The following is a 25,213-nucleotide window of genomic DNA, read 5'->3' on the forward strand; positions in this document are numbered from 1 at the left end:
GCGGAATTTAAACACAGTAATCGGTATAGCTGAAGCAGTCCAGCACAAACAGTCCACAACTTAACGGAGGCTTTCCCTCACATAGATTCTCCTAGCTATATAAATACCCTAATTTTTCCTCCGTAAGGGCGATGCAGAGTGTGCTGACACAATCTTGTTCCCGCTTCAAAATTTCCAGCGCCTCTCGTACCTGTCACCGCATTCTATCAAGATAAAGAGCCAGCACGTGGCACTGCCGAATTGCAGTCAGGCATGCAGGCAGGTGTGCGCACTTTGCCAACTGCGTGGCTAGCATGCTCCCAGATGAGCTGCGCGAGCTTCGCACCCCTTTTGCATCGGACCAATATTTGAGGGGGCGTGAACTATGTCGGGCAGCCCCAGACCCGCCGCTAGAAGCATTCGACGACCTCCATTGCACCGTGTCCCCGGACCGTGACGAGGCAATCATGAGCCGCCAAGACCCGACGACATGTCACCAACGAATGATGCAGATTCTCTAGCCCTGTGGTTCGAAGGGGTTACATGTCCTAACCCTTACACCGTAGCTTGCTGAACGTATTTTCTGCCTTCCAGTGTTCACCACACCAGTCACTTAAATATGCATTTGCAAGAGCTTCTTCACTGTATATTCTCATTGCATTATTTATGTTCACTGAACTCATCATGCCACCGTGGCCTCGACCAGGGCGGCTGCTTTCGAAGAAGGGGTTAAGTTACGGCATTAAGATGAGGAAGACGGTAGCGGCGTTTGTCGTCACTCACGAGCATCTCGGACGACGAAGAAGGTGTGTGGATCTCGTTGGCTTACGTGGCCGAGGCATGGTCCTTTTGTACATAGATATTTTGCAAATAGATCATCATCACCCTAACCATGGTTCCCCTTATCACTTGGGCAACCACGAACAATATTGTATGCGATTTATCCTCGAGTTCCAACTGCAGGGCAAATATAAACCAAACTCTCAAAAAGCACTCTCCTGTCAACTTCGAAGAAGGGCAGCAAACGGCAGAGTTTTAGCACCTGGCTGTGCGGCGTATGCCCTTTTTAAAAGGAAAAAAATGTTAGTGTGTTTTTGCGCACTAAAATCTAACATTTCAACACTCGTAGAGCTAAGGAAGCTCAGTTGGAACCCTGAAACGTACCTTAAAAACGAAAAATCATTTAGTAGTTAAATTTCCCATTGCAGGAAAGCAATCAAAATTTGTTGCGATTTTCATTCAGTAATTTTGCCCTCGGTTACAGGTGATGAAAAAGAGACGTACCGAAAAAAGTGCACCGATAGAATTCAGCGTGTTCTCTGCGAATAGAAATTAGGAAGATTTTCCTACTATTCCCTGCAAGCGTGACCTTGTTCTACCGGGTATTTATTGTGATACAATGTAATTTTCCAAATTTTCTTGCAACCATCCTATAACGCTTCTAAGTTCCAGCGTTTGCCTATATTCACTTCCTTTATTTTTTGAGCGGGCGGTGAATACAAACACGACACAGCCTGGTTTAAGGATCTCCTCTTCAGATACACGTGAAGATTCCAGTTTTGCAGGTTATAAGAAGCCAGCTCAAATGAAAAGATTTTGATTTACTTTTGTTTAATATATATCACAATGGCGTCTCCTCGCGGTGTTGCTATAACAATATTCTTCCTCGTTAGGTTTTTATAACATCTGACTTTTATTTCTTCTTTCGAATGTTCTGACAGATATTCTAAAAGAACATGTGCATGTAGTTCTGCTCCCACAGAAATGGTTCAGTGTATTGCTGGGCGGACAACGCGCAGTAAAGTGTTTGTCTGTTTTTTCTTAAAAAGCTAAAGATTATTCTTTCTTCTCGCCGCATTAATATTGCCCTCTTTGCCCCACCACTATTCGTCTATATTTGCTGCATTTTATTGCGAGAGCAATAAATAAACAGTCGTAAGAAAAATCTAGTGTTAATTTTTTTCATGCGTATGAACTCGGTAGGATACTGCTAGAGAGAATAACGCGAGAAATCTATTAATTTCAATTGTGTTGCAATGATTGGTAAACAATACAAATCACTTTTGCAACTCTTGGCAGTCCTGCTATAGAGTCAAGTTTTGCCGCTGAGTTTTTATGTTAGCTGTCTTCCGTTCTTGTGCAAATTTTGACAGATATTAAAACGTAAGATAGGGAATGTACTGTTCGACATATATACTGGAGTGTTTTGCTGGGAGAAGAATGCCCAGATTGGCAATATATGAGCGCATTTCAATTTTTATTGAATATATTTTTTTGATCTCCTCGCTACAATTCTATAGCGATCTTTATCTCCGAATCCAATCTCGAAGTCATCCCGCCAGTAAAGATTGTAGGTTTTTTCTTTCCCCGAAGTGTTGTGTCGATTAGGAACCCAACCGCAGGGCTCCAGTTGATTTGGCAGGAGGCTGGAAGGGCGATGGTGTTGAAGTTCTTGGAGATGGCGCTCGAATTGATAAACTCGAGGGGTTCGAAACTGGAGAATGTAAACGAAGAGTTTATATACAGCGTTTTACAGTAGGATAACTAGGTACATGCGTAATAAAAGTAAAAACTTCAAACTGCAGTTACACCCTAGCTCCAAGTGCGTACAATGCACTGAAGCTTGTCAAACTTCGTCTAACTCCCTCATCCTCGGAGCGTACACAACCCGCTCGAGATACGACCGCCGACATTGTCTACTCGCAGAAGGATCCGTCCAGTTGCCCGGTACGGCGCTGTCCCGTAAACTTGCGAGGTGATCCTAACCTCTAGCCTAGGGGGCTCACGAATTCCTTTCTACCTTTAACGGTCGAATCTCCTTGTCCCACCGGGAACTGCCCAGCTGAAAATTCAGTCAAGAACCATTTCAAACCACCACGTTCGGCCTTATAGCACCTCTATATCACGCTCTCTCGGGAACGCCCCTATATTTTTCGTACGCGCGTCAGGGAGTGCCCAAATTCACGTAGACCACTGTCACTAACCACACCGCGAATATTCAATGAGGAGCCACCATCTTTGGGTCAACAGCCTGCACTCGGGTGAGCCAGCGCGTGACACCGAAGGGTGAGGGCGAAAGTCGGCGACGGTGCAACGTGCCGACCAGAGGGCGTTGACAATGGTTTCTCGCGCGGCCCGCGTTCAGACGCCAGCAATTACACTTCCCCCGACCGCCGCATTGACGATTCTCCGAACCCGTTGGCGCCGTCTGCGTTCTAAATCGGGGGACTGTCCCCGCGGCATTCCTCCGACCAATCCGTCTCCCGTACGTGCTGTGACGAACTGGCGTCCGCTCCGCGTAGAGTCCATAGCGCTGAGCCGCCAGATCGAGTGGTGGGTTCTCACGCGCAGTCTGAGCGCCTGGCCACTTACCTCATCGGTGGACCTTACAACTCCCCCCTTTAAGAGGGTGACTGAACTTCTTGGTTCATTCAATTCACAAAGAATTTGAAAGGGCCACTCGTTTAATCATTCTTTCAGCAATAACAGCAAAAAAGCATGTGGAAGGATCTATGTATAGCCACAAACGAGCCCCCTACCATTTCTGCTGTTCAGTTAACCCAAACTTTCTCTCACCTCGACTACAAACACATCCTATTTATTAGCTGTTCAATAGGGATGGAATACTCTGGAACCGAAAACACAAAAATTCTAAAAACATAAATGCGAGTGAGAAAGAAAATGGGCCGCGTCTCCGGGAAGCGTAAACACTGCGAACAACGAGGCAACTCACATTATAGCACTGATGCTCACTAAAACTGCAAACACACACAATGATTCCAGCGCTCAACCACAAGAACAAAAGAAAGAAGGATTGGCTAAGAAGACGGGCGATTTCTGAAGCCAATAAAAACCTTAAGAAAGTTTGAATCGTCTCTATGCGCACGAACGCAAATGGTTCTCCTTGACGGCGTTTCATGACAACGTTCCTTCAAGAATGTTCAGCTGTGCTTCAGCTCACTCGCGTTAGACAGAAAGTTCAATTCGGTGCACGGATCCAGCAACCCAGCCATCTCGTCGCACGCAAACATGACACACACAGACACACACACCACCGAAGAAAGATGGCGGGTGAATGGGAACGTTCACGTCCGTCGTGGCGGTGGTAAGGCTAGGAGGGAATTCAATATTGGCCTCCCCAAGCAAATTCTAGAAACAGGGTAGCGCATTGGAATATTTTCAACCCCTCTGCAGATGATCCGGACCATGTAACGTCGCAATGTCAACGCAAGTCTCGGCGATTAAGCCCCATCAGGCGAAAAGAACTTCGTGGTAGACGGAGTGGTATCGCAAAATGCGACTTTGATTTCTGTCGCCTAGGTAAAGCCTAGGTAAAGTTGGCCTCCCAAATGCCCCAATGTAAGGCAATGCTTCGCACTGGCTGCGTGAGCGAAGTGCTGGTGTTGAAGCGGAAGGGTGGCCCGCGAACGCGACGACCTTCTCGGGATCATTCTTTCCCTTACGTATAGAGTGCCTCACAGCAACCACCTCCCAAGCATATGTTATTAGCAAAAGCCCCTCATTGACGCTGTTGTCATTGCGCTGCAGCCTGACAAAGCAAGCTTTTCACCTGTCCCAGCACGCACTCGTACTGGCGTAACTAAGAACTCTGTCTATTACACGCTGCCAGGTCGCGGAATGTAGTGCATCAAACGTTCCGGCGCAGCTGCCGACCAAATCTTGGTACTGGCCGCAAAGGACACAAAGGCTACGAATCTATATTTCAGCCACCGGTTTCGGGAGATCGCTGGTTGCCTCTCGTTCCTCTGTTTTAACTGTAGCTGCCTCCTGACATGGTTTTTGCCTCTCCTTCAGAACCTCCTCGGGAGCTCTCATTCTCTGTTTTGCAGTCTCCATGCTTGCGTTTTGATGTTCTCCATCAGCCTCCTCGGGTACACTCTTACCATCAAGCCTACCTAACCCACATGACTTCTCCGTATCGTTCTTACCCTCGTCAGATGCTCTCAGCTCCTTGTCCTCCGCCTTCTCGCGTTCTCTCTCACTTTCTCTTTTCTTTTCTGCATGTTCGACCCTGTCTACCTTCTGATCTCTCTTATCCGCTTTTACCTCCTGCTTTTCCTAAGCCCTATCCTCAAATCCGTCTGTTTTTCGCTCACTCTCATCACTTGCTTACTCGTCTTCTATTTCCTTTCTTTTCTGGACGAGCTCCTGAACGCCCCCACGGAGTTTGCATTCTCGTGCGACGTTTGAGCAGAATATGGAACGCTGGGGGCCCCGATACTTTCCCGTGCGACGCCATTCTCTACCGGTCCACCGATTAGAGTTTGGGTACAGCCCGTGCTAGTACGTTCGGCTAGTATTAGCTAAGAGTCTTGTGCAAACGTAACTTGGGGCCCTACACTCGCTAAAAAAGGGCTACCCTTTGATTCTGCTCTTATGCCGGATGCGCTCGCTGGAACAATCCTCATGCTCGCTTCCCTTTTTATGCAGCTCTTCCCAGATGAGCCGCTCGCAACCTGTGCGCAGCCACGGCCGCTTATCTCGTTCTCGGGCGACTTCAAATTAAAAAACGGGCGGCTTCAAATTAAAAAATTAAAAAAACAGAAAGTTGCCCCCGTTCAACTTTTCTGACAGTACACAATTGGGCCTGCTCGAAGCGTTCTGCCTGATGCGCCGCATCGCCATACCAAAACTTTGCTTGCGAGGCTGCTTGTCATGTTCGAGCATCCCTGCATTACACCGCTCTACGGTATCTTCGGACGCGCTTACATCGACGCTCATTATCCCAATGTAAGTCTCAATACTTTCGACACCGGCGGCAATGCTAGCGCGGTGTAGGGAGTCACGGCTGCTTACTTTGTCATCGCAATGTTCAACATCCAAACTTTGGCCAGAACCATTCAACTTCGCTGTCGCCATACAACTGGCAGGATCTGTGCCCCCCTTGTTTCTGCTCAATGGTGTCCGAATCCGCAGTGCTTTGCCTTCTTCGCTCAAGCTCCAACTCATGCTTTTGCAATCATCTTGACATTTGAGCTTCAGTTTTTCTACACTCTCCTTCCATTTCCGCGCTTCTTGGCTCTCGGGCTCCGCCGCATCGCGCGCTTCTGTTATCTCCCGCTCGTTCGCTAGGAGCTTCAGTTTTTGAGATTCTAGTTCCCTTAGTCTAAAAATGAATGCCTCGGATTTTGCTTTGGCAACGCCTTCTTTCGTCGTACCTCCTCGAGGTGGCGCCTCACGTGCCTGGCGATTTCCGTCTCCTTCCGCTATGTTCGCCAGCGTGCTGCGAGTGGCTACCATGCACCTTAATACTCAGACTACACCGCCAAGACAAAACTATAGAAATTCCACTCACCCGCTTATTTTTGACGTCGACGTACATGGACAGCTAATTAGCAAGTCTTGTTCAAACGTTCTTTTAGTCCGCTCGTTTGGGAGTGGTACGCCGTCGTTTTTCGTTGATCCGTGTTGCTGTAGCGTAAGATTCCTTCCATGAGCTCTGCCGCAATGTCTGTTCTTTGGTCTATGATTAGGACTTGAGGTGCTCTATTTCGCCGCACAATTTAGGATATCAAGAAATACGCGACTTTTTGTGCAGTCCCCCCGGGAAGAGCGGTGGCCTCTGTGTCACGCGTCATGTAGTCTGTTGCTGGGACAATTCAGTTGTTCTCGGATTGTGACGTAGGGAACGAGCCCAAAAGGTCCATTCCAGTCTGTTAGAATTAGGTCTCATCCAGAGGGTCTCGTCGGAGGTGTTTTCCCCCGCTGGCAGTCACGGCAGCTCAGGACGTAGTGGGGCACGTCGGTTGTAAGGCGGGGCCAGTAGTACTTCGCCTTGATTTTTCCAATAGTGTGTGGAGTCCCCAGATTTCCGGATGAAGGGTCGTCATGGCATGCTTCCGAAATTTCGTCACGAACGTATGCAGGGATGACTAGAAAGACACTTCTTTCTCATTCTGGGGTTGAAATTTTTCTTCACGAGGACGGGTTTTTTTAGGTAGAATGCTGGGAAGTTGCGTTTGAAGGCCCTAGGCACTGCGACGTTTTCGCCTTCGAGGTAATGAATCATTACGCGTAAGTCAGGGTCGCCGCTCTGCTGGGCGGCTACGTCGCTTTTCGTCGTGACTACGAAAGCGCTGTCTTCATTGCAGTCTTAAGGAGTTGGGTCGACGGGAGCGCTGGACAGACCTTTGGCGCCGGAGTGTTTTCTGCCGGCTTTATAGACGATTGTGACGTCGAATTCTTGTAGGAGCTACATTATTCGCCCAAGGCGGTCCGACAGGTTGTTCAAATTGGCGAGCCAACAGAGGGCATGGTGGTCTGTCGCAAATTTCAAATGGTCTATATAATTGCCGGGCGTATTTCTTTGAGGCACAGTAGTTTTTCTCTTCCGTTGACTGACCACGGCTGGCATAGGCGATTAGTTTTTCGCCACCGCTTTGCTTTCGGAAGCGGACAGCACGCAATTTTTAATCATTGGCGTCAGTGTACATTTCCATTTCGAAGTTTTCGTCCAAATATTCAAGCACAGCTTGGCTTTGCAGGCGGTGTTGCAGCTCGCAGAATGCTTCCTCTTGGGTGCTGTCCCTGCTGAAAGGGGTGCTATATGCCCTCAAGCACGTGAGTGCCTGTGCAAGACGTGCGAAGTTTGCGCAAAGCGCCGGAAGTATGCGCATATTGAAATAAATCTTCGCACGCCCTTTTTGTCTTTTGTTCTCGGGAAGTTCGCTATGGCTGAAGCGTTCACCGGGTCAGGCAGGACTCCCGCGGCGTTGATGACGTGCCCCAAAAATACGAGCTCCTTGTACGCGAAACGGCAGCTTTCAAGTTTCAGCATTTACCCCGACGTACGAATGGCATCAAGTACAGTCTCCAACCTGGCAAGGTGTTCGCCGGAAGTCCGGAAGAACACATAATGTCTGCGACGTATATGAGGCAGATGTAGAACTTCAGTCTAGCTAGCACATAGTCCATGACTATTTGAAACGTCGCTGGTGCCGTGCACATCCCGAACGGCAGCACTTTGAACTCCTATAGGCCGGCGCAGTTATGAGTGCAGTTTTCTCTCGGTCTGTCACGTCCACGCCCAGTACCCTGTCTTTAAATCTATAGAGAAGTACTTTGCGTGGTAGAGGTGATCGAGGGGTTGATCGATTCATGGCAGGGGTACACGTCCTTTTTGGTGATTTTCTTCAGTCGCTGGTAGTCAACGCAGAACCTCAATGTACCATATTTGTACTTCACGAGTATGACCGGAGTATCGGAGGGGCTTTTCGATGGCTCTATAATGTCGTCGTTTAGCATGCCTTCGACTTGTGTGTGGATGGTTTCGAGCTCGTGTGATGACACACGGATGGTCACTGTCGGGTAGGTCGTGCTCAATCTACGGTTATAATTCAATGCTTTGCGAAGGGTAGCGACGTAGCGACGTAGCAAATACAATAATTCATTCCGGTTTCTTTGCGGAAGCGCCGGGTTCTCATCGAAGGGAATCGGCATCTTGAAGGCATCTGCACGTGCGCGTTCAAAGTCGGAGAGCGCGATCACTTTGCTTGTTTCTTGCGTTTCTTCGAGGAAAGCAACTGCAGCACCCTTGTGTAGATGCTCGTACTCCTAGGTAAAATTAGTGGCCAAACCGTGGGATTTGCATTGCCTAAAGCGCGCAATGCTTCTCGCTATGGAGACACGGCGGCCGAGAACACTTTGATCACTCTGTACGATAGCGCCCATGTCAGGAGCAGCATCCTCACAGTAGATTGTGATCATCAAGCTTGCGCGGGGTGGCAGGGTAATGTTATGGCCGGATGTCCTCAGAGCAACACGGTGTTCGGAGTTCAGTACTGCCGTCGTGGAGTGATCGGAGGCAAAGGATATCGAGCTTGCCTGCAGATCAATTATTGCACCGTTTTCCGTCAAAAAGTTCATTCCAAGTATTACATCGCGGAAGAAGTTACGCAAAATGACGAACGTAGCAGAGTACCTAGTGCCGTCTGTGGAGACATGCGATGTGCACATTCCACTTGGTGTTACGTGATGGCCTAATGGTGTGCGTATGTGCGAACCATCCCATCTTGTCGTAACTTTCTTCAGCTCAGACGCGAATGACCCGCCCATTACTGAGTAGTCGGCTCCCCTGTCGGTATGGTTTCGTTATATATGTTTAAAAGATCAATTTTACCATGCCTCGGCATCGTTGCTTTACATTTATTGATATTCAATTTGAACCCCAAGGCATTTCTCTTGTAATTTATTTTCTCATGCATCCTGCCGGTATTCTGCATACTTCTTTAGCAAGACAAGGTGGTCTGCAAACCTCTGGAAACTCACCGTTTGTCGTTTATCCGTAGTATATATATATATATATATATATATATATATATACGTATTTTCATAGAGGTAAATAACATAATTGATTCGTGTACTTTTCAATCAGACGTTCACACTGTTGCTAACTGCTGCCGTACATGGTTAATGGAATTGAGCATAAACAAATGTAAAGTTATGCGCGCGTCCCGCAGGGTTTGCAGTCATTTTACGGACTATTTAAACGACATACCTCTTAAATTTACTACCTCGTACAAGTACTTAGGCGTCCACATAACATCCAATCCCTCTTTGGCACTGCACATCAAACAGGTAATCAACAAGGCTAATCTGAAGCTGTGTACCTACACCGTAACTTTTCCAAAGCTCCATCTTGACTGAAATTACCCCTGTACGAAATATCAGTACAATCTAAACTAGAATACGCTTATTCGGTTTGGGATGCCTGCCACGTTAACTTATACATCGCTTGAGGTAGTTCACAATAATTCTACGCGCTTCATATTTTCGAACAACAATCGCACTGCTAGTACATCTGCAATAAAAAATAATCGGTCCCTGCCTGCTCCATCACTGCGAAAAAATATCTAGCCTATCAAATTTTCATAAATTGTATCACCACCCCATCACGCGTGGCGAACTTGTTTGGCAACCGCAGTATTTTTCTTACCGCTTCGATCAAAGTCAAAAGGTTGGAATTATCCCCTATCACACGAACACAGATTCACAGTCGTTCTTGTCTCGTTCTTCTCGCCAATAGAACCACCTTTCCCCCGAAATTGTTTCTATTATTAGGAACCATTTTTCCTGTGAAACGGCAGCTAACATTGTATATGCAGGATCTGTTAATATTATTTTTGTTTGTACGCTGACTTTTGCTTGTAATCATACTAACGCTGTATTTTTTCCACCCAACCATGCTGCATGTGTTATTCAATGTAATCCACTCCCCTCTCTAATGCCATTTGGCCCTGAGGGTATTGTAAATAAACAAAAAAAGAAATATATTTCGTTTTGCTTACTCTGGAATTTTGTTACCCGCATCTGGGCGCGCTTCGGTGCCTTAGTTAAGTTTTAAATGAATCGCCCCTTTTGCGCCCTATTTATGCTGCGCAGATTATGTAATTTGTTAGAGAGGGCATAATATGTCATCGAAGAGTCAGGCGTGTTCTACGCTGTTCAGTTTAAACATCTAACTGGGTGAGAGCCTGGACTTTTATGGAAATGCCTACAGTTGCATCTGTGAATGAATGGAGACTGTGCAGCCGTGGGAATAATGTTCTGGCCTAAATTCGTCTGCAACAGCTCAGCGAATCGACAGCGCGCCGACAGTTGCCGCCTGCGCCAACACTATTTAGACCATTGTCATTGCCACCTTGTTCATCGTCTTTCCATAGTTAGTATCGTGGGGCTCAACAACATCATTATGAAATATTACGATTGAATAGTTCTGCGGTATATCTTGGAAAAAGCTTAGACGTTGTACCTGTTGCTGGCTTTGTTTGAAACGTTCCTTCGAAAGAAAGCGGTGGCTTTAAATACGCCAGGGAGAGATAAGTAGATACTCATATGCGCTTTGTTTCGTTAGCTTTCTTGCTGTCCGCTCCGTTGGCTCACGCCTTCTCTGGAAGTTATGGACCCACCAATCCCCGCTCACTCTTGTGAAGCGTGCCACAATGAAAACGTTGGTTGGTGACATGATCTTTGAGGGATTAAAGGCGCACATAGACGAAGACATACCAAGATTAGAAGGTAGGACAAAGCACCGAAATATAGCTGAGTTTTAATCATACAAGGAAGACATAAATTGCGAAACATCCCATAGGAATGGTAACACCAGCTAACGTAAGCATCACCTTGCGCACTGCCAGCTACACCTATTGTTTCTACTGGCGACGTTATGCTGATTTGCCGTAGTGGGCTAGCTATGTGTACGTTTTGTCGTTATTCTTTAGCGCAGCCTCGTTTCGCGCTCTTTCGTAAATGCACAACGCCTTAGGAGTGTCTTCCGGATTTTTCGTGTTCTCCGCCTAGAAGGGGCCTTTTGTAGTCAGGAAAAAAAGTACGAGTGAGTGTTAGCCAGAACGGCGATACATTGTGCACGGCACTGATGTAATGAATATGAGTGGAAGGCCTTTTCTGCTTTTACATTACGTTTGTATATATTTCCACTACGTGGGAGAAGAAACCGTAGAATTAGAAAACTTCTGCGGTGGTACTCAATTAAACTCCTTTTGCATTTTCGCATAACTAGCTTAAAAGAATGCAATAGCAACATTTGTATGTTCCGTACACCATTATGCCCGTTATAGCTACCTGATTGCTTGCAACTTGGTGTCTCTTTTATATCGCGCACTAAAGTGCAAACCTAACACCAAACTCGTAACAAGACTGACTGCCAACTTTTGATTTGGCAAGACTTATTCCGAATAGCATGTAAAGAGTCGTCACCCCAACTATTCAACCAACAGAGGCTCTGAATGTCGTAAAATTGGGCCCGTATCAAGTCAGTCAAAATTGCGTGTAGTCAAACCCGTTTTTAGCGAACTGCAAGATGCACCATGATTTGTTCGACATATCCAATGGTTTGATAGTACCCGAACCCGCCTATAACAAGCCTATTATGCGCATTGCGCGGTAGCCCCCCTCCTCAACTCCCCCATCCCCACATGCAGAAACAAACACAGTAACGTAGCCATTACCCCTACCCAAAGTTATGCATTTATTGCAATTTATGAAGCTTCTTTCCACCTTTACTGCCTACTTTGCAAAAAAAGCGGTGATTTTCGTTTTATCTTTTGTTTTAACGGCTACAAGTAGCATAGCATTCTCTACGCGAAACATTGTTTGGAGCAGTACGTGTCTGCGTTCTCTAAAATTGAGGAAGCATTGGCGGAGCACATCGACTGCCGAAAACGCTTCACTATAAGCATCGGACGGCTTTCACTCGCGACATCATCGGCAACTTTGGCGAGCTCTACCCACAGTTCACCGATGATGCTGTCTTGGTCCGGACTCGCCGACTGGGCGGGTTCCGTCGTACGTCCTACATGTCGGAAATAGCTACGGAAAGTGTCGGCCGTCACGGCGCTCCGTGCAAGGCGCAATGTCCCAGTCGCGGCTCTTGCTCCGTGGTCACAGCCAATACACATCTCAATCGCCGCTCCGAGACCATGCATTTCGGCGGCCATTCTAGGCGCGCGGAGTTCGATAGATCGGATGTGAACTTCGTTATAAGAAATATGTTTCCCATGTATTTCCGTAAGTGAATCTTTTTTGTTCGATATATAGCATAATTCGCTCTATCCGGGTTCGTTATAGCCGGGTTTTACTGTATCATGTTTTGTTTCGCTTCCGGCTTGTTTGCGTCATGATTATTCTGCCTACAAGTCACGTTTGTTGCCTAAATGCCACCCAAGAACCCAACTCAATATATTTTGAATGTGCTATATTACTAAGCCATAGATTTCTTAACTGGTTTTCCTCATGTACTATCTGGTGCAAGACAATGCACTCTCAGGTCAAACCCTGCACGGAATTGCAGCAATTGTGTGGTAGGTGTTGTTACGTGGCCTCTTTAGCTGTGCATCGATGCAACGTTGAAAAAAATATTCAGATTGCTGGAATCGGGATTTTTTACGTGCCGTAGTAGCCACCAAAGTTAGTTATCATATTTTGGTTTCATTCCCACCAGGTTTTTCAGCAATGCCTCAGCCACCGCCGTCACATGGCTGTTGTTTGCTTTAAAACGTAAAGGCTAGTGAAAGAACCTGGGCAAACTGCACTTAATTGAATGAAAGCCTACCTAAACAACTTAGTACAGTCCTGTTCAAGCTTCGTCGATTGGAATGCAGTGGCAACTGGAAATGCGGCGTAGACATTAAATTAACGAAAGACTATGTATGAATGTTATTGGCAGTAAAACGTTTGAATGTTGTTGTGTAATAAAACGTTCTTGCACTACGTTGATGCTTACTGCTGTACAACGTGTACTTCACTGAAAGATGTAGGAATGACACGACAAGCGGACTAGCACGACAACAGGACGAGTTTGTACGACGCCCAGTGTAAGGCTGTCCAGCAAGTGTTGGAAGCCCTCGAGCGTCATCGGCCTAAAGCACTGTCTCCTCGGAGGCTGCGTGCGAATAGGTAGCTGATGGCAAGAGACCGTCCAGCGCGACGTTAGGCCGCGTCATCTCTGCCGGACAAGTAAAGACGTTTTTTCTCTCTCTCTCTCTCTCTCTCTCTCTCTCTCTCTCTCAGTGATTTGCTTGTTGAATGTTTATTTAAACATACACGCTGGCTAGCCCAGCCCCCATTTTGCTGCAGGATGTATACTTCTATAGCAATGACCTCGTCCTTGTTCGTGCATGATTCCGTTTGCCAAATTTTGTGGACATGGCATCATCCATGTATGTATTGTCACTTCAGTCAACCTAGCGATTAGGCTACACACAGAAAAATATTTAGCAAGTTGAGATGGGACTTGTATGCTTCACTAAGACGTCCTCAGAGTAACCGCTCATAAAACATAGTTCTTATAAACAGTGGTGCCTCGCACTGGCAGTCATATATTAATGAAGTCTTAGTAGTAGTGCAAATGGAGACATTATTCATGTGTTAATATTTGTTGTGTTGAGCACAGCCGTCGCCACAAGAAGCCAGGGGCTATATAGCCTCTGGTACGTTCCAGAACGGCCGTTCGTTGAAAGCCAAAGCGTACCTGCGTAGTAGGCCAGCATGTTCTCGTTTCAAAGTCTGCAGCTGACAGACTTTTGCCAGTAGGTCTAACTTCACGATCACAGTGTGAGCTTTTGTCAGCCCTGGCGAGGGTCGATAAAGCGGCTGTTTGAGCCAGGAGTAAATTCTGTTATTCTTTTTCTTCTGTTTTCCTTTACTGCGGCTGTTTGTGCCAGGAGCAAATTCTGTTCTTCTTTTTCTTCTGTTTTCTATACTTTTCCAATGAGCCCTTGCATTACATTTCCTTCTGATTAGCCCTTAGCGCTTCTGGTGCTTTTTGTGATATTATTCGGCTGTTTTGATGACGCTGCTGGTTTTTTACGGTGTTGTTCAATATATATGTCCTAACGTAAAATGTAAATTCTAAATCGGATGATAAAATGAAATGACTGATCTGACTTCAGTGGTGGGTTAGAGTAGTTATGCCTATTGCGAAATTGGTGTGTCATGCGTTCGAGCATTTAGAAGCTTTGTTCAGGCAGTAAACATTGCTTAGTGCTTGCAAGCTACCTCCAATGCACACTGACTGCACTCAGGGAGGGGAAAGGGGAAGTCATTTTTTTGCTGGCATCAAAATTTTCCCAATTCAATACGAAATCGTACAAAAATGTGGCCAGTACCGGGTGTCATAAAAAATGCTGGCTGCATTCTTAGTAAAAGGCGGCACCGTGTTAGTTTTTCTGCTGCCCATAGGGTATGCATTTTTGCGGTATTCTGGTAATACTAGTTTGTTTGGGTTCCTTTGAATTGCGGTGCACTCTTGCTTATTAAAATCAACATAATGTTAGCAGGAACAAAGCATCAGTGTAACAACTGGAAATTTCGAAATAACCATATCTCATTCAACATCTCAACACCCATCATACCTTCCTGTTAGGAATTTGTGATGTTAAAAGAGCACAGAAAATGATTCAGTATAGATTTTGTTCCCCCCTGCCGTGTGAGTGTATGTTTAGGAAATCGGGGCTTCTCTTGCACTATAGCGGCAACGAAAGAGGAGATAGGGACTGGTCTTTAATATTTCAACAAAATGTATGAGGATGGCGCATAGAATATTTCTTGTTAACCTATACGCTGCTGTTTTCAAATATACAGGACGACTTCCTGGCTTGTTAAAAAACTTTGGTGAAAAGGTTTGACTTGAGGTTGGCTTTCAGTCAGACAAACAAGAGCCAATGCTGGTTTTCAGGCTTCTTTACTGACAATGTGGCACAAAGTCTCAGAACGTTTGCCCAACGTGTACACACTTTTTAACTAGAACTCCGAAAACGGTTCCCATGCTGCTTGAAAGGCCTTCTGATCGATGCTCCCATGATCACCTTCAAAGTTATTGGGTTTGTACAAGTACGCATTACCAAAAGGCTAAAGTTGACTCGTGCACGAAGTTCATGTGCATGTAAGAGAAGGAGCAGAGAACCTAAATTGAAAGCGCACAACTGTTTTTCAGAAAAGCTGAGTATCATGCGGATTCTTAAAGCAAAAATGTTAAAGGGATGATCTCGGCTAGACTTTATGCTGCACTCCGTTGCAGCTTCAGCGCCGCCGCGGTTACTCTTCCCATGACTAAATTTTGCTAGGCTTGTTGAGAATCTCTGATGATGATTATGGGGGTGGTGGGTGTGTGGCTCGCCATCGTGAGGGCACACGCGTTGGCTTCAGAGCTGTTCAAGAGAAATAAAGGAAGGTAAGCGCGCTGAGAACGGCGCCCTCATTGCCCGTGACTGCTAGGGTCAAGCAGCGATTTGAAGGGGTTTGGTCGATGTCCCTATATCGAGCATATGGGGTTGAGCAGTACTTACGTTGAAGGGGCTGCACTCTGGCTTTCCGTCGGCCGGGGTTATATACGGCATACATGTGACATGGAAGGAGTGCCACCTTGATATTTTTCAAAGGAGGCATGAAGCTCGTTACAGGGTTTGGCGTGTGGCGCCGTAGTGCAATGACGACAATTCGGCTCGTACGAGTGAGGAACAGGCGTGCTAATTTACTTGTGTTTTGTGCTTCGAGGAGTTCACAGGGCTTTTATCTAGACCCAGTTGGTGCCATTTCAGTGTGGCGGCAAAAGTTGAAGTCCAGGGCGACCTTCTGAACCCGGCGAATGGGTGCATCCAGCTTGCAGTTTGAGACAGACGCGGAGGTGCCGTATGTGAGGCGGTTTTGGAGTAGGGCGCGGACGAGATGGCAACTGTCCTGTTCCCTGAGACCTATGTTGGTGTGTGCGTATTAGCCGGATAAGATGGATAAGATGCGATATTGTGCGCTGCAGTTGGGGCAAAAGTGCTGCTCCAGGCCCATCCGCGTGACAAGGCATGCCGAGAAGTCTGAGGGTTTTCATTTTTGGCACCAATGCATTTTTGATAGTAACTTGAGTATTTGGTGTGGTGCTCGGGGGTCGACCACCGTTTCTGGGGAAGGCGATCAAGAGAGCGGCCTTTTGGGGAGCACAATTTAGGCAGCCCTGTGCCAGATACAGGAGCGTGAGGTCATAGCTTGTTGCGACACCTCTTGTTGGTAGCCTGGCGAGCCTTTCTTATTCCAAAGTGTCATATTGTCCGCGTAAAAGTAGTGGTGTATTGCCTGTAAATTGGAAACTCGTTTAGGCAGTTCAAAGAGGGCGAGATTGAATAGCAAGTGGGAAATTCCCGACCCTTTGGGAGTCGCTTTGGCTGGTTTGTTGAATAAGGAATTTAGTAAAAAGATGTTATTATCATACAAAAGTCGATGATAGGGACCCAGGAAATCCGCTTTTGTTACCCCGGATGACCTTTACAAAGTCGAGGTTTTCCTGTTTAGATGGCGCTCAGAATAGTTAGCACACCATGCTTTCTGGACTTAAGTGGCAAACATGCTTGGTATACCTGGATGACATGCTCTTATTTTCGAGCAGGTCGACAAACACCTAGAATGTATCACGTTGGTGCTCGAAGCCATAAGACACACCCGTCGCTAGCTGAAACCTGAGAAACGCCACTTTTGATACGAGGAACTGTTCTTGTTGACCATGTGGTCAGCAGCGCCGGAGTTTTACCTCATCCTGGTGAAATTAAACCGGTCCCCCAGTTCCCCACTTGCGTAAACAAGAAAGCTACTAGGCGCATTTTATACCTGTGCTCCTACTACCTGCAATTTATGAAAAAAAATAGTGCCCTTACACTCTGTGTAGAAGGATGACCTGCAAAGCTGGACACAGCCCATGGAGTTCCCGAAACAAAATCCCGTTGTCCTAATTTGTCGTGGAACCTATTTTCTTGCCAACTAGCAGAACGAACCTCTAACGGTCGAAGCTTTTTTCTTGCGGACAACAACAGTCTGTGTCCCTCTCTCCCCATAAGCGTCTTACTGTTTGTGTAAGGCCGGGTTCTGAATGTTGCTGCAAATGCCGTAATAACTTCAAAGAATGACGTCAGTAATCTGTAGATAGCCTAACACAACCTAATACCATCTATAATTATGGACTCCGGACAGGTCAATTAGGCCGCCTAACGTCCGCGTTTAAATCTCGCACCAGAACAACCGATATGCCATCCACCAGTACGGGCTTGAAACCTATAGCTGCGCGGGCACGTCGGTCCTTCTCCCATGCACTATTCTCCAATATAAACGCGCAGACGAGCAAACCGGCAACCGGTCATATGCGCGCGCTTAGGACAGACGTCGTCGTAAAACTCCCCTGAAAGCCCTCTCAAGAAGTGATAGTGGCTCACGCCGGAGCTCCAAGCAGGCAGTTTGCTGTTTTTCCGGGAGGTATTCGCCGCTACTCGGCCAGGTAAAATTCAGCGGTAACGGTGGTGCGAGCAGTTTTCGGTTGTTCTTCAGCGTAATCTACAGTGGCCAGCTTGAGCAGTTTCTCGTGGGCCCTAAAGCGCCGAGATGCACAAGCGCGAGAACATTGGATTGAATTGGATTTGGATTATATTGAATGAAATTGCAAAAAATTGAATTTTATTTGATTGGATTGGAAATTTATTCCTATTATAGTCCCGGTGTGTAGAGAATTCTTTCTGCACATTCGCTTGTCTGCGCATCCCATAGCAGGGATGTCATAGCCGCGCAGACGCAGTGGTGCTGGCGCGTGCGCAGATGTGCGCATTGGTCACGCAGTATACAATCTGACGTTGCGCCGGAGCCCCTTGATAGCCGTTTCCCATGGCTCCTGAAAAGCCATGCTGCGTACGAGCGAAGAGCGTTGGCTGTATTGGACTTGACTGAACTAGACTGGACGGGACTAGGCGACTGGATTCGACTGGATTGGAAATAGTTTTAGCAGCAGTAAGCATGATCATCAGATAATCCTAGACAAACAAGAAACCTAGGAATAACCAGCTGAACCTAGCTCGCTCTAGGTATATCCTGGTATAGCTGATCTAAGCCACTGCTAATGTTACACTACGGCCAATACTACGATTCTTGCTCTTCTTCCTCCAAGCAAAGGTCATGCCTCTATCCCATGACGATCTAAAACCTTAAAGCCTTTGATATACATTCTCGCGTACAAACATGTGGCTCTACATTTACCTTCCCCTGGTATGCATCATACTGTTTGGGTAAAATATCTGTGTAAGACATTAACCCACACCCGAACCACTCGAGTGACGAGAGATAGACCAAAAAATAAAGGGATATAAAAAAATAAAAGCCAAACGCGTACCACATATGCATAATGGGTGAAGCCAATTAAAAATACACAAACTAGGACTGCAGTAACAAAGAGTTTGTAAGAGATGGGAACAGAAGAAAGTAAGAAGAAAGAAAGGGAGAAATGCGAAACCAAGCCAAGGGAGGCGAGTGAAGCAGCAGTATTTTTTAAAAGAATATATGAAAGCTCAGATCTGAATCAACATGTCGTTCTTTATACATGCGATCTTCATATGCAAATATATATGCAGTCTATGTGCTTCATCGATGGTGAAATATTATGCCTAATATTGACTTCTCTTTATCAGTTATTTTTTTTTCGTCTTCGTTCTCTTCCGTGATCACGATCTTCATCTTCCACCGTCCTGCTGTCCCTTGTGCCCTGATAGACTTTCTGTAAACTCAGGAAGTGATTACTACCCCCAACCACGCTTCCCGTGTTTTTTGCTCCCCTTTTCTATATATTAGTTCTTGCTATTATGATGTTCCAACCTGAAATATCTTGATTGTCGTTGCAAATCGTGTTTAACGGAAATTTGTTGGACTGCTGCTACTTCCCCCTGCTCTATCTCATTCTTCATTTATAATTTGTACTTCCTACTTTACCATACTTTAACACTGTTGCTCTTATGTCGTGTTTATCGCTCATTATCACTAATATATAATCTCGTGCACCCCGTTATGCGATAATATATGCCAACAAACCTCAGATGTCTTGAAGCGAGTGTGCCACTCTAACATCTTTCTATCTTCCCGAAACCTTTGTGTACATATATAATTCTACCCATTTGCAATAGTTTTTTTCCATCCCCTTTTTAACCCTCAATAATTTCCTTTGTCCGCCTTTTTACTTGGTCTTCTCTTTTTGTTAAAAGAGCACTAAAACTCCCCAATTTGTCCACAATTGGTATTGTGCCCATTTGCGTGACCAGCCCTGGTTGATATTCTGGTTTATTCTCTACACTCCCGGTTGATAATATTTCCCACTACTCTAATAAAATTATGCTCTCATCTTGAAAATACCTCCCACGGGGGAGGGTATTTTTGCACCTCTTGCCAGGAAATGCACCTTCCTGGTTAGATATGATAGGGCGTCGCCAACTGGTACCGACGCTGTGCTTTTGCAGTTACTTCATTCTTTTGTTTTCTTTCTCAGAGTAATACCCACGGTCTCCGGGCATTGTTTCGCAAACTCAAATTAGAGTATTTGTTATACCTTGGGGCGTATTTACAGCCTAAAGCTGCGCAACTGCGAAAGTCCACCTCCACCTCGTGAAGGAATAATTAAAAATCCACCACTCCACCTCTATCGTGCTGGTGGCCATGTATTCTGTGGAATTCCTCAGGGTGACGACCCTGCGATATAGAGTTATTGCTATTTGCTCTTCGTCTGTTTTTCCGACTTCTCGGCCCACTACGAAACCGCCACTGGCAAAATTTTTGCCAGCCGCCTTGGGAGTCTGTAGTTTTATTAATGTGGCGTCATTTTTCTCGAAGTGTGGATTGGCCTTCTTTCAGTGATTCTTCAATTTTTATACCCATTTTGGTTGATGGATATAAGTTTGCCGTGTTGAGCCCTAGATGGTCTGGTGGCCTTGTGAGGCAGTGAACTGTTCCTCCCTATGAGGGTGTGACGTCAATAGTGAGGACAGTGGAATACCCACTAGCCTATTCCTCTTTAGTTATAAAATTTTAATGTGTTTTACCATTTGCGCTAAGAAGTCCATTAGCTTTTGGTCTTTTATAATTTCTTTTTTTGTTTGGATAAATGATGCCTTAGTTTCTTCTTGAATTTACCTGTAAGGGATTTCGCCCTTGGACATTCAACTAAGCAATGGACAAAACAGTGAGCTTCTTTTCGACAACTGCATATTTTATGGTGTTTAAGGCTGAACCTGCAAAAATAGTGAAGGAACCTGCCATGGCCCGTCACTGCTTGTAATACAAAATCATTTGTTGGGAAGTGGCTTGGATATTTTTAACGTTGGGGAACCACTGGTACGCCTGAATGCTTGACTCCTTTTAACCCACTCGTTTTGCCAGCTGTCTAAAGCGTCTGAAAATATTTGCCTTTTAATGAAACGCTTTGTCATCGGGACCGTAAGTTTTTTTCTTTGCTCTGCTGCTGTTTTTGCGAAATCGTCGGGTAATTTGTTTTTCTTATTGCCTGAATTACCCTTTATGTGTGCCAGTTGGATTATCCATTTGCCCTTATGGTATTTTATTAGCTTTTGTACTTCCAAAATAATGAGATTTTTATTCTAAGGATTGCTAATCGCCTGTATTGCTGAAAAAGTTCATTATTTTTTGTACGTTCTTACATTTTTTGGAACTGACGTACAGTCGAGTCTACTGATAACGACACCGTTTATACCAATATATCGGATATAAAGAGAAACCGCTATGCAACGAACCACTTGTGTATGCTTTCCATGGGAAAATAAACCGCTTATTACAATGCTCCAGTGCCGCGATATCGGATGTAACGATTGAATGGGGTTACAGGAAGCACCTAAATTGCGAGCGGCCACCGGCTCTCCACGCCGACCACGCCAACACTATGCGCCGTGATGCCCCTCGCATCCCGTCCACCCCTCGGAAAACGAGTCAGAAAACGAGGATTGGAAAAGTTCGCCTTTCAAACACCGCTTCTCCCCCCACCCCGATGTCGCCGCTTTGGCTGCGTCTCGGGCATGCTGCTTTGAATTAGACTGGAGGCCTCTTCACCTACCACAATTTTTCCGCGGATCAAACGTCAGGGGCGATGATTTGGAAATGTCTGGGTGATCGTGGCGGGGATACGTGATGCGGACAGCGGTGGCAGTGAACACTCTGGCAACGCGGTTGCAAAGCCTACTCGGGTATCACCTTCGCAGGATCCCAACGCATAATATTCTCTGAGGCACGTCATTTCAACCAAGGACCATTTACTCAGCTAGGTGAAGCGCCTATAGATGCGCTTGAAAAAGATGTGCGCCAGCTTCATGTGCATCAAACACTCCTGGCCGAGTATGGCTTCTTTTCCACAAATATCTAGCAGTACAGCCTTGCTTGCCTGAGCAAAAATGTTTTGAGCTCTGCGCTGTCTTTTTATTTAGCAACCCGCATATAACATTCGTCGGTTATAACGGTGGGATTTCCTTGGAACTTTGACATTGCTATAAGTAGCCTATACTGTTCTCTGTTGCCTTGGTTAGTGCCACCACTTCAACATGAAAGTAGGAACAAAAGTTCGGTGAACTACACTGACAAAAATCTACCATACTTGAATTTTCATTCATAACCACAAAAGCCGCTGCTACTTTGTCATTTCATTTAGACCCATTCGTGAAATTGTGAAATTGATAGTCCGCTGTCCCTGAAAGTGTCTTATTGTAAGGGAAAGCTAATAACTTTGCTGGGTGCCTTTCCCAATTATCTATCATATTTATTATATTATATTTATGAAATACCACGCCTTCTTATGTAAAGGGTTTATCTTTTATCATAAGCTCGTACGTTTCTACCTCCTTTCCAATCGTAAGATGGATTGGCAACATACTACTTATATCCAAAGCTATATTTGGCGCTGTTCTAAGGCTTTGGCAACTTTTAGGAGAGCTATTCCCTGTACCGACCTCAATTTCTGTTTAATGTGACTTTTGACTGAATACCAGAAGGGTGCTGGATATACAATTACCATTTCAATAACTTTTAAGTATGCTATTCTCCTTTACATGCATCACACGTCCAAGCTTTTTTATAGCTGAAACGCTTGGATTTGAAGGTCTCCTCCGTAACACCTGAGCATGCACCAACGTGAAATAGAAATTTACATTCCGAGCAATTCATGCTTTGGTCGTTCGCCGTAATACGTGACCGACTGGTACAGCAGCGAGACATGACGCAGACCGATAAATTTACCGCCAGTAGAGTAACGGTGTCTTTGATATAATTTAAAGTTCTCATAAAGCTTAGGCGACTATATATGATGAATCCCAATATCTCTATCTCTTTCTCTGCCCTAATATTCTGACCCTTCATATAAGAAAATTGGTTGTCTCTTGTCGTATTTGTTCCAAGGAATATTGATTTAGACTTAAAGTGGTTGTCGTTTAATTTGCTGTCTTGAAAATTATTTTGGGTGTACTACATGGTGTGCGTCATGTCTCGCTGCTGTACCAGTCGGTCACGTATTACGGCGAACGACCAAAGCATGAATTGCTCGGAATGTAAGTTTCTATTTCACGTTGGCGCATGCTCAGCTGTTACTGAGGAGCCCTTCAAATCCAAGCGTTACAGCTATAAAAAAGCTTGGACGTGTGATGCATGTAAAGGCATTACACAAACGTTTGAACAAGACATAGCGCAAAAATTAACTAAAATTGAAACTAAGCTGGACAACCTCCTAGAGCTACCCAAAAAAGATACAAGAGCTTGGAAAATCCGTGCAGCGTATGTCCAACAAGTTCGACGAATTTCAAAGTCGTCTACTCTAGCAAGAGAACTTGACGAAAGAACTTGTAAATCGGGTCGAAGAACTTGAGAACGCGGAGACATGAAAAGAAGTTGCCCAGCTCAGATCTGCCATGGATATTCTTGAAGGGCGGAGCTGTCGAGTAAATATTGAAGTACAGGGAATTCCGGAAACTGAAAAAGAAAGTTTGTTGAAAAAAGTTAATTAACTGGCACTGAAGTTGAAAATCCCACCTTTCACAGACCATGACATATCAGCGCTGCTCAGGCTTCCTTCCAAGCCAGGCAAGCCACCCGGCATTATTATGCCTTTTGTAAACCAGTCGTTGCCTGATAGCTGGCTTGCGAAGAGGCACACGCTTACAGAAATAGAGGACAAGTGCTTCGTCTGCAAAAACATGACTCATTACTCTCACGCCTTGTTGTCAACAACAATATTTAAGCTATTGGTGTTGACAAAACTAATTACTTCATCTCCCCTTGTATCTGCTGTGGACCCTCCCAATAAACTATCATCTTGCATTAAAGTCCGCTGTTATTACAAATTGTTTACCTCCTGCCGTATTTAGTTGATTCTCGATATCAACCATCAATGGATTAAGATCATTGTTTGTGGCGCAGTATGCATACATAACCATTATTTCTTTAACTCCCCATTGTATTCTTGTACACTCTTAACCAAAAGTGCAAAATCTGGGATATTTTATGAATAAACAAAAATTGCCAATTTTGGGTTATATGCACTTGCCTCTATACGTGTTTTAATTGGAAAGCCTATTATTGTTCCTTGTACCTGATATGGTTACTGCACAACCAGTATATCTACCATGTCCTCTTGTTGTAATGTATTAAGGGTTTTATTCGCATGGAAAGGTCTTGCGAGGTTCATCTGTACAATTATTAACTCTGTCCGAGATACCTTGAATTTTTATTTGAATTTGTTGTAATTACCCGAGTTACCTCTGTTGACCCTTTCTTTTCCCCTCAGGATGGTCGTTTCTCACACCATCGTCTTAATTAACTAGGTGGCTTTGTTCAACTTGACTTCGTGCTTTTAGTGGTTTTTGGTTCTTTCCCGCGTATTACCTGTAAATCGTTTGAAACACAGACATCTCACGTCCATCATCCAGTGCCCTACATGTTGTATGTCCTGTCGGGCCTTGTGGTTGTGCAGCACACACTCCTGACAGAAAAACACTGGTGCCAGACGTTACCTCTTATGATGCTACCCTATCCAGTCAGTGCATGTTTGGTTTCGTTGTTTGCAAGCCACCGAAGGGTGCCAGAACCTGGCGCAGTTGTCACCACTTCGGAAGTACAAACTTTTTTCCCCAGAACATTGTCCATGCAGTCCTAACACGTCCTTGCCCCATAATTTTTCTGAATGCTCGACGTGTGAGTTGAGCTATTACTGTTACTTCACTGCTCCTATTTGACTGTATCTTCCGTTCCTTTATTATCGGCTCTTCCTCCATGTTTGTTTCGCAAGTTGTTCCCCTATTTCTGCCTCCTGCGCCTCATTTGGAACCCCCAAAATGCAAATTTCCGGCTTGCTTTCTCGTGAAAATTCCGCTTCTAGTTTGATTTTGAGCAATTCAGGAGCATCCAGTTCAGATTTGAGCCTTCCCAGTCCCTCTTTCTTATCGGCAAGACCAAAACTCCGTGTCTTGTTTTCAGCAGTGTCACGTCCTTTACCTCAGCCGCGATGGTTCAAAGTTCTGTTTCAGTTCAGCTTCTGTTACCTTTTCTGCCTTTTTTTACTCTATGTATTTGAGTTTCATGCGCAAAACAATTTGTTTCCTACTTTCTCCCTTTTCCACAGGGTCAGAGGGTCAGAGTGAGGTTTGCTTCGCTACTCTTTGTTATGTCGGTCAAAGTCCTCTGTGGGATACGTTTTAGTGCTTCAAGTTCACATTCCAATTTTACCGCCCTGGCCGTGAGGTCTCTTGTTAGTCCCCTCATTTCCTGAATATCATCTGCCAATCTTCCCACTGCTCTTTCGTCTTTAGTTACTTGAGTTACCTTTTTAGGCTTCTGAGAATTCTTGGGTCAACTTCTTTTACCTGCCTTTGCCGGTGACCTATGAAGGTCTCCTCCTCCTCGGTTTCAAAGTGTTTCC

This window comes from Haemaphysalis longicornis, unplaced genomic scaffold (genome assembly GCF_048455015.1).
Source record: "Haemaphysalis longicornis isolate Haplotype H1 unplaced genomic scaffold, Haemaphysalis longicornis Haplotype H1 scaffold_11, whole genome shotgun sequence".
NCBI lineage: Eukaryota > Metazoa > Arthropoda > Arachnida > Ixodida > Ixodidae > Haemaphysalis > Haemaphysalis longicornis.